Source organism: Triticum urartu, chromosome 4A (assembly GCF_056163025.1).
Source record: "Triticum urartu cultivar PI428250 chromosome 4A, HENAU_Tu73, whole genome shotgun sequence".
Taxonomy (NCBI): domain Eukaryota; kingdom Viridiplantae; phylum Streptophyta; class Magnoliopsida; order Poales; family Poaceae; genus Triticum; species Triticum urartu.
The window spans coordinates 31,593,837-31,604,891 of NC_141876.1; positions in this window are offsets into that span (position 1 = coordinate 31,593,837).

Here is an 11,055-nt window from a genome sequence, read left to right on the forward strand (position 1 = left end):
TCCTATGGTATTCGGGAGTTGCACTATCTCATGGTCTAAGGAAATGATACTTGACATTAGAAAAGCTTTAGCAAACGAACTACACGATCTTGTGCTACTCTTAGGATTGGGTCTTGTCCATCACATCATTCTCCTAATGATGTGATCCCGTTATCAATGACATCCAATGTCCATGGTCAGGAAACCATGACCATCTATTGATCAACGAGCTAGTCAACTAGAGACTTACTAGGGACATATTACGATCTATGTATTCACACATGTATTACGGTTTCCGGTTAATACAATTATAGCATGAACAATAGAAAATTATCATGAACACGGAAATATAATAATAACCACTTTATTATTGCCTCTAGGGCATATTTCCAACAAAAGCCTTGAAAACAGATGATATCTTTGCAAAGAATTTAGCTCATCGTGAGATCCTGACAATCCAAAATATGAATGCCAAATCCAAAGGTCATTTGATGCCACGACTTCTAGTATTATGGTTGCATCTTTACCTTTCCCGTTGAATTGTCCATGCAATGGTGTAGGACAATTCTTCCATGCAATGGTGTAAGACAATTCTTCCACTTCTAATGTGCAATCGATGCTTCCAAGCATACCGGAAAAGCCTTTTGATGCACACATATGAAGAAGTCATGCAGTGTCCTCTTCATTTGGAGTTTGGAGATATTCTTCTCTGAATCTCTCAATGTTAGACTTCACAAAAATTGTTAGAACTCTTAATGCAAGTGCTCTATGCCATTCCAATCCAATCATCAATAAAATTAGTTGGACAACCATGTGCAAGCATGCACACCGCCGCTAAAACCTTCTTCAAAGAACTGTGACCTTGTTGACTAGCTGCATTTCTTCTCTACACAAGTACGAGCAATGATATTCCACAAGATGAGCAGTGCACAGAACAAATCCTTTGACATTGGGAACCTTCTCCTAATTTTTTTAAACCGAACACTGGATTCTCTCCAAAGTAGTCACCCATTAGCTTGTCATGAATAGCTTGCTTGTTTTGAAAGAGTACGATATGCTGAACCTCCCTGCCCGCCTTCTTGTTTGATATTGTGTCCACATATAAAGCAATCACCATTTGAAGTTCGTCATCCTCGTCCGAGGATGAGTCCTAAAAAAACAACTCGACAAGAGAGTTCATCTGCAATGCAATATGAGCACACACAATCTCAACAAATAATTCTTTTGGTCATATAAAAAAATGGGCGAAGAAACTCGTCGAATACCTTAGGGATGAAATGGAGCCGAGTGAGCGTTTGGCAGGGGTGGGAGGTGGGCGGCTTGACCGGGCGGCGGGGGCTAGTGCAGGGAGGCAGACGTATGGAGGAGAAGTTGGGCATATTATACGAAATCCCTTAAATTTATTTATCAAGTTTACACAGCTGTTGAAACATTTTTTTAACAACTTATTCTAAACTAGGATATTTTTTTTGGATATATGGGAACTTTTGGAGATGCTTTATAAATAGCCAAAATATTTAGAGAACTCCGAAGGCTCTTGTTATTACTTTTTCTCGCTTGATTGGCCGGCGGCCAAGGTGAGCGCCGCCGCGATAGCACCCCCAGCCCCCATCCACAGACCCACACGCAGCCAGCCGTCGCATATCGTGAGGGGCGAGGAGAGTGGCTGACTAGCCGTCACCTCCCTCCAGATCCGTGGCGAGCCGTGAACGAGGTACTATCCCGCCGCACGCACGCCGCACGCACATCGCTCTCGTTTGATATCTGATCTGTTACGTATGGTTTCTGTGCGTGACATAGTGTGCCGAATCTTGCCCTAGAGTACTAATGAAATTTTCAGCTGGGCCTTCTCTGATACATTTACGGTCGACTATAGCTGATTATAAAACCTAGACAAACTAGAAGAACGCCCGTGCGTTGCAACGGGGCCACATTAACTTTAAGAGTTCAATATTAATCATGTTAATAATACATTTAATATTCTCATACATATCAAGTGACACTGGCGACCTTTTTTGTCAATTTAGCAACGGGCTCAGTTGCAACGGGCTCTTTATACATATCAGACAACTCGCTACTACTTAAACTACAACTATGGCTACCAATATTTTTTTGTCAATTTAGCTCAGCAATAGTGCCTGGCTTAATAGACTGCTTTGCATTCACCCCCTCAAAAGACAGAGAGAACCAACTCAACATGTCAGAAGATTAACAGAAATTTCATTTGTATGGCATGAACATATAGCAGGAGCACCAACACATAGATCAGCAGAGAGCAGAGCACAGCATGCACACACTCGGGCCATCTATATCATACACACACAGCAACGCACACACGCATCACGCTGGCATACACATACAGAAAAGCAGGCACACACACCATGCGCATTGGCCGGTGCGACGCACGCAGAGCAAGTACGTACGCACGGAGAGCAAGCTAGCAAGCACGCACGCGTCCAACCCCGCCGCTGCATGCGCTGGCAGAAGGTGAGGCAGCAAGGGAGACTGCACATTGAAGCTGTCCATGCAAGGCTGGAGGTGCTGGGCCGGCGACGGCGGTGTCGGGACGGCGCTTGATTCGTTCCCGGTGGCGTGGAGCTTGGGGCGGCAACACGGCGATAGCTAGTGCTCGGGGATGGGGGTTTGGAGCGGGGGCAGTTGACCCGATGGCTGGCGAAGTTAACGGGCTCGGGCGGCTGGAAATTCGGCGGGTGGCGGCGGCACAACGCGAGGATGGGACAGGCGAAAAACCTAGCGGGCGTTCAACTACCAATACCCACGTCTTTTTTTAGGGGAATTGCTTGTGAAAATAACGTGGGACGATGCTTAGCGAGCGGATCCCTTTAAAAAAGACATAGCGAGCAGATTCCCTTAAAACTGATAGGAATGGATACGATTGATGACGTTGATAAATAGTGGTGAATGTTGGCCTAATTTACTATCATCATGCATGGAAACGAATCATCAAGAAAAAGAATACTTCCTATTACTACACTCATAGGAAGCTTCCTAATCTCTGCTACCAAATAGTTTCTGCCCAAACAAGGAAGGAAAGTTATGGACGTGATTCGGAAGGAAGCAAACGTTATGAAGATTAATTAATTTAGATTTGATCTTTAGAGATTGATTGTGATTGATTCTTTTACATAAAGACATTACTAAATAATTTGCGTCAGTATGGAAAGTTCTGATCCGTTCAGTTTTTTTCGTTGTGTGAGAGGGTGAAGTGAAAATAAACCGATAAAGTGGGGGAGGCGACGAAAAAAATCTACGACGGTTAACCTACGAAAAAAACCGGACGAAAGTGGTGCGACAAAAAAAAACCAGGAAGCGAGACTACCAACTGCTCCATTAGGAATAGAGATTACTACTGTTGCTCGTTCTTGATTAATCTGGTTTCCGATCTAGTATAAAACTCTGACGGTTGAGCTAATGTCTCGCCCCATATTGTAAGTTTTGCTGATTTTTTCCTGACTCTTGAGTGACAAGTTCCTTAAAGTTTGAAACCGCTATTTAGATACATTAAAACCGAGCATTTTTTCAGCCCTCTTAGGTCATCAACACTCCCAACCGTCTGATCATTAATTTTGAGCATTGCCGGCCGTTAGATTAGCTGTGAATCGCTTTTAATCTCATATCGTTCGCTAATACAGATCGCTCACATCATGGGCCGTTGCTCTGCTAGCATTTTTAGACGCTCCAGGTTAACTTGGGCCTAATGGGTCGTGGCAGTTTTCCCACGTGAAGCGGATGGACACGGCGAACCCTTGCTCTCTAAAAAAAAGTTGGGATCAACAGCGCTTACATTCTATGGTGTTCCTCGTATCAAAATGTCAAATCTTAACCTTGGACTGGAAGCTTTGCTGATTTTTTCCTGACTCTTGAGTGACAAGTTCCTTAAACTTTGAAACCGATATCTGCCTTAAAGTTGGGATCAACATCCGTTAGTTAAATGGTGTTTCTCAGACTATCCATAATGGGAATAATATAGATAGTAACATCACGCATATATAGGCTAAATAGATGATGTGACATGCAATAAATGAAGAAAGAGATGAAAGTGGTAACATAGCTAGTTACTACTAGTATGAGTAATATCACATATATCAAGATAAGATGTGTCTATAGTCTAATAAATGAAGTGCTTCATGTTATCACGCATATGTTACTATCCACTGTGGCTAGTCTCATATCAAAATTTCAAATCTGAACCTTGGACAGGAAGCTTAATTTATTGCACCTCGTTTTGCAGCGCAGCATCTAGTCTCGTTTTGTGATCAGGAACCAAGCTTGCTAGCAATGTATATTGGGTCGGCCATTAAGTGGGAGATGCATGAGCGCCAATTCTTCTAAGAGCATGGTTAATATTATAGCCAGCTGCACGCGATAAGTCAGTGCTATGTCAACTACAACCTGTCTTATAGTCAACATGTATAATAGTAGATCAAAAGAGTGTACTACTTTTTTATTATGTGGCCAACCTTTTATTCTTACAAAGTGCCTAGGAGCACGTGCTAGAGCTGACTCTTCACAAAGAGCCCGCTTATCTTCTCTCTCGTCTTCTCTTTCCTCCAACTAAGCAGAAATATACTACTTTATTCCTTATAGCCCGCTGACTCAGCTCTATTGTACTTACTCTAACCGGCGCGGATGGCGCCGAGACCTCTTATTCCGCACCTTTAGCGCAGAGGCAACTCACACTCATTGCAGCTGGTGGGCCAATCCAAGAACGCACATCACAACGAATACTATATATACTAGATGATACCCCGCACGTTGTTGTGGCATAGTTTGCAACATATTTCAATGAGATTCCTTGCATGAAACATGAATGTTTGGAGACGACTGGAGTAATAATATAAGAGATAGAACTAAAAATACATATGGCATATTGTGTTTGATTATTGTATAGTTATATAATATTTATTAAATATAGATATCACAATAGAATGAAAATTCCCATGCATATTTGCATGTTCTCTTTCCATGCATGCTGCATCATGATGTGGCATGCCTGCATGTTTAGAGAAATATGTTAGTGGGGTGGGCTTTTTTCATACATGTTGTCTGATAAGGTGGCATGCTTGCATGTTGAGATAAATAGGTTAGTAGGGCCTAGATTAGGCGAGTCACTTTCAAGCATGTTGCATGATCATGTGGCATGCCCGCATGTTTAGAGAAATAGATTAGTGGAGTGGGCTTTTTTATGCATGTTGTCTGCATGCTTGCATGTTGAGAGAAATAGGTTAGTGAGTGCTAACTATTTAGTTTATATCTAAATAGTTAGCACTCACTAACCTATTTCTCTCAACATGCAAGCATGCCTTCTCACCTTAAAATTATGAATGGGATAAGTCTCACCTCAACATGCAATCATGCATGGAAAAAAATCCACCACAACAGTCGTGCATGGGAAAATGTTTTCCACTAAATTATTCTATTTGCATTTAATAAATATTTTACAACTATACATACTCAAATATAATAAGTCATGTGTATTTACAAATTTTGACTCTCATCTCATCAGAGGCGGAGACAAGGGTGCGAGCAGGGGTCAGACACCCCCATCCCCTCCCCTTATTAGGTTACGTTAGTTTCTACTTCTAGTAGTAATAGTTTAGACATATAGTAGTGGCCGACCTATCATAGTTATACGTCTGTTTAGCGATAATGGTCAGCATTCCAACTTCCCAGCCCAAGAATCAAACAACATGTGAAAGGCACAAAGACATGTATCACGATCTTGCCTCCAGCCGCCAGGGCGCTTTCCTCCGTTGTCGTCCTACGACAGCTCCCCTCTGCCCACGACCTTGGTTATCGGTGGTGAGGGGGGTCGCAGGATCCACGTGTGTGGGTTGTTTTAGGCATTAGTAGCTTAGGGTTTTCGGTTGTTCATCTTTTTGGCTTCGGTGGTGGCGATGGCGGCACCGACTAATAAATATTTAGATCCTTCCTCAACGAGACGGTCCATTTTAGGGGTGGATTTTAGAAACTAGTCCGTCCAAGCAAGGATGGTGCGGCGGCGACATCCTCGTGGTGAACCTGTGTGCTCGGGCTCTGCCGTTGCGGCGGCATTTGCTCTAGCACCGACACAGAGCTTGGGAGGTAGTCCAGGAGCAGATGCAGATTATGGTCTGCATCGGCGTCATCTATAAGATGGTGGATCGTGTGCTGGATTCGTGGTTTGTGGCAGGCAAGTATTGTTTTCTCCTCCGACGTCTTAGCCGCGCGGGGGTGCCAGATCTGGAGTTCGATGGCGTGTCCGGGGTGTTACCCCGGTTTGATTCGTTCAACGGCAATCAGCGATGGAGCCGCGTCGACCTCGGGTGTGAAAATGGTTCGTCATTTTCTCCTTTGGTGGCTGATGTGGTGGTGCGAGAGGTACATGACGGATGTTTGTGTCAAGTTCAGAGCATTCTTCAATCTTGTTTGCAATTTTATTTCTTGGGTGATGTTCCTATATGCAAAGGCTAGCGTTCTGTCGTCTTTTCAATTTTGTCAGATTACGTACGTGACTTATAATATGATCCTTATGATATAAATAAGATACGTATTACCATAAAAAAATACTTCCTTTTTTGAATAAAAAATACTTGCCAGCTCAAAAGCCCAAAGCATAGCTTGATCGCTAGGTTATACATGGACGTGTCTACCGAGCGGTCAGTGGCTCGGTAACACTCCAGGGCAGCCTTCCCTTTATAGTATATTTTTGTCCTAATTAAACAGATTAGGAAATATTTTGTCTTCTTAGCAAGAAAAGGACAAAGACCATACACCGTGTTTTAACATAATTGAAAAAGCACACACGGGAACAAGTGTGAACACATTTAATTCGGATTTTAAAATTTAGAAAAGTCACAACTTTTGAATCGAACATCGAAATTAAGATCCGCTTTCATCGTTGAAATCCTCGCGATGTGCTCTTCGAAACTAGATCCCACATGGTACGTTTTGACAAACTTTTTTTGTACAATTTTGCCTCCATTTTATGCAACTACCCCGTTGTTGATGTGCAACTACCTAATAGTCGATATGCAACTTTCTCTATATCCATGAATGTGTGGTTTTCGTTGATGGCACCTCACCCTAAACTACCCACTATCAAGTGAGATGTGCAATTTAGTCTACTGCCCCAGTCAACTTCTTAGTAGTCGATGTGCAACTTTTTCTCTATAGTTGGAGGTGCATTTTTTACTGTTTGCTTCCCCGGTCAACTGTCAAGCAGTGGACGTGCAACTTCGAAAACTATCTCAGCCAACTATCTAATGGTCGATGTGCAACTTTCCCCCGTATCCGTGGGTGTGTAGTTTTCATTGCGAGCACCCCTTCCCACCCACCCCAGCTAGTGAGATGTGCATCTGGGAAAATATCAGGTGCTACCAGCACTTAGGTGATATCGTGATACGGACTTCTGGACCGTTGGATCTCATATCCAACGGCTCTGGAAGTCTATTGTACCTACGTGAAATTTTGAGACTCCTGAATGACTTTTTTTGCAAAATGCTCAAGAACTCCCAGGAGCCGTCGGATCTGAAATCCAACGGCTCCTAGAAGTCCGTATCATGGTATCACATGATATCTTCTCATGTGCATCTTTAGGGTCTCGCCTATACACAACTTTTCTACCCTCATGGTCGTATGGATGCGCAGTTTTCCCATCCAACAAATCCATGTCGATGAGATGTGCAACTTTATCTGCTAGCCCAACCAACTGCCTAGCAGATTATGTGCAACTTCGCCTGTTGCCACCGCCAACTAAAACTAAATATCCACAAGTATGGAGGGGAAGGAGCTGCCCATTGACTACTATAAAGTTACATGAAATAACAGAGTAAGTTGCACATATAGCTGGTAAGATAGGTGGGGCATGGTATGACAGTAATGAAAACCTATATCATCCATGAATAGAGAATGTGAGGGTTGCACATCAACTACTAGATAGTTGGCTAGGTAGTAGACTAGTTGCACATCACTAAAAATCGGTTGTCATGGTTGCTAGGCTCCAAATCTCATAAGAATTTCGATCATGTAGCTTTACAAAAAAATGGTTTTGAACAAAGTTGCACCATGATGTATTAAAATTGCACGATGTAGTAATAGAGTTGCACCATATAGCATCAAAGTTGGCATCAATTTTTTTTATCAAACATATCCATGCGGGATCTAGTTTCGAAGATCTCACCGTGAGAATTCTAACGGTGAAAACGGATCTGAATTTCGACGCATGGTTTGAAATATACGACTTTTTGAAAATTTATGAAGCTGAATAAATGCATATGCAAATCCAACAGACATGGAATCAAATGTGTTGGCCTTCCCATGTGACCATCCTATTAGTATATGCCATGTCATGAATAAAGACAAATTTTAAACCACAGAACTGCATGTATGCTTGTGTGATAGCTGACCGCTCGTTTTCACCAAATAGTGCGTATGCACCTTTTAGATTTTAGGGTTATACATAGGTTACCCTAAAAAAGATTATACATAGGCGTTACCGCGTGAGTAAAAAAGGATTACATCCAGCGTTAGATCGAGTAGTTAACTCCCTATCCTTCCCATAATTACGTTTGTGGCTTCTAGGTTTGCTAGCTCGGTTTGTTCTTGCATCGTCGCCCTCGTCGCGGCGTCGCTTCTTGCTGTTTCCACCGTTGTGGTTGTGGGACAGCCCGCACAGGGCAGAAGGCAGGACTCCCGGGGCAAGAGAATCTATGAGAGAGATCACAACTACTCACTCTGTTCATAAATATTTGTCTTTTTAGACATTTCAAATAGACTATCACATACGGATATATGTAGACATATTTTAGAGTATAGATTTACTCATTTTTCTTTGTATGTAGTTACTTGTTGAAATATCTAGAAAGACAAATTTTAGGAACGGAGGGAGTACTAGTCTGCAACACGCCAACATCAGCGTCACACATCAACCGATCGACTTCCAAGGAATCAAGGTACGCCACTGGTATATAGTAATCCATGTGAATCAATACAATTCGTTTCAAACCAATGATTTAATTTACTAATTAGGTAAGGTTGTAATTTATATATCTAATTTCACTTCTAGTTTATTATTTCATGGAAAATAGATTCATTTTACAAGCTCAATTGCTTCCAACTCAAATATTACTGAGAATTCAAATCAACTTGAGGATCAACCTATTCTACATGATAATTCAATCTCATGTTGTTACCAAACATATGTTTCCATTCATGTCAATTTCTACTTTTCAGACTATATTTTTGTGTTGTGTCTATTATTATCTTTCTCACCCCTTATGTCTAAATCCTAGCTCCGCCCTTGCAAGTCATCAATCCAAATTTTCATCAACCAATTTTGACAAAGAAGTGTCTCTCCCGAGGAATCGAACTCGCGCCGTTACACTTTTGTACGTGTTTGGCTAACCACCAAACCTATTGGGTGTTCATGACTAATTGCACCGTGAATAATTTAATAACAACCGTAGTCGCGCTATCTATTGCACATTATATTGTACCATTTTTTTCACAATAATTTGACTTTGAAAAAAATATGAAAAATTCATAAAAACTGAAAGAAAACTTGATTTGAAGAAAGTTCATAAGCTTGCAAAAAAAGTTCACGAAATATGAAAAGGTTATTTAAAAAAAATCCATGACATTTGAAAAAAGTTCACTAAAAAAGTTGGCAAAAAACTGGAAAAATTACGTGGATTTGAAAAAAATTCATGAAATTTGAAAAGAAGTTCTTGAAGTTGAAAGTTTTCACAAATTCTATTTTTTATGATTTTCCAAAATTTCACTTAATTGAAAAAATCAGACAAAATAAAAAATTTCAAAAGTAAAATAAAACAAAAACTCAGAATAAAACAGAAAAAAACCCGGTTCGAAAAAAAACAGAAACAAAAAGGAAAAAAGTGCTTTATGGGCTGGCCCATTTTGAATCGGATGGTTCTGGTTGTTACTTTTTTTCGCTTAGTGGCCGACGTGCCGTCACCTCCCTCCAGATCCGCAGCGAGATATCAGCTCCCTCCAGATCCGCGGCGAGCTGTGAACGAGGTACTACCATCGCACCGCACGGACACCGCTCTCGTTGATATCTGATCTGTTATGTATGGTTTGTGATGAAGTGTGCCGAATCTTGCCCTAGAGATGAAATTGTCGGTCGGGCTTTCTCTGATACGTTTACGGTCGACTACAGCTGATTATATAATGCCTAGATAAATTATTGCTGTTGCATCGTTCTTGATTGATATATAATTTCCGATCTATAAAACTAGCTGAGGTTCTCTGTAATAAAGAGCTAATGTCTCGTCCCATATCGTCAAGCCTTGTTGATTTTATTTCTGACTGTTGATTCACAAGTTCCTTACAAAGAGATGTGGCGGTTATTTCAAGTGAAAGGAACTCGTGACAAAAAAACACAAACCGGATGCATTAGCACTGGCTGTATCTTGAAAAAGGTGGAATCTTTCCCTGATCGGAAGAAGGGGATGAATCCTTTGCAGGTCAGAAGAAATATATCATCAGATAAGCAGCTAAATTGGAGCCGGGGTGGTGGCAGTGGATGTGGGGGTTGGGGGTGGGGGGATGGGGTTGGGGTTAGTGGGGGCGATGGGGCTGCCTGAGGGCCGAGAGGATTTCATGATGTTGGGAGGATGGAGGGAGTGTGGTTTCTGGAATCCTGTCCCACTCGCTCGATGATGAGTGGCTGGAAATACGAGTATGAGATTGGTTTTGGCAGATAGCAAGTCCTTGCCCTCGGGCGTGCCAGTACAGATTGGAGGACGACAAGAGCTTGGACGCTGTTTTAGACCTGTGAAAATGCCAGGCCAGTATGGGACGGGCCTCAAGAAACTCCTCGTGACCGCGCAGCCGCAAATCCCTCTGCTCTTGCCTTGTTGTAAGGCCAAGTTTGAAACAACTATCTGCTTTAAAGTTCTGATCAGCATTCACTGGTTACAGCCCTCAGATTCTATATTGTTCCTCGTGTCAGAATGTCAAATCTGAATCTTGGACTGAACGCTTAGTTTTCTTGAACCTTGTTTTGTCGGCGCAGTATTTAGTCTCAGTTGCTTCCTAGCCATCTGTATGTGT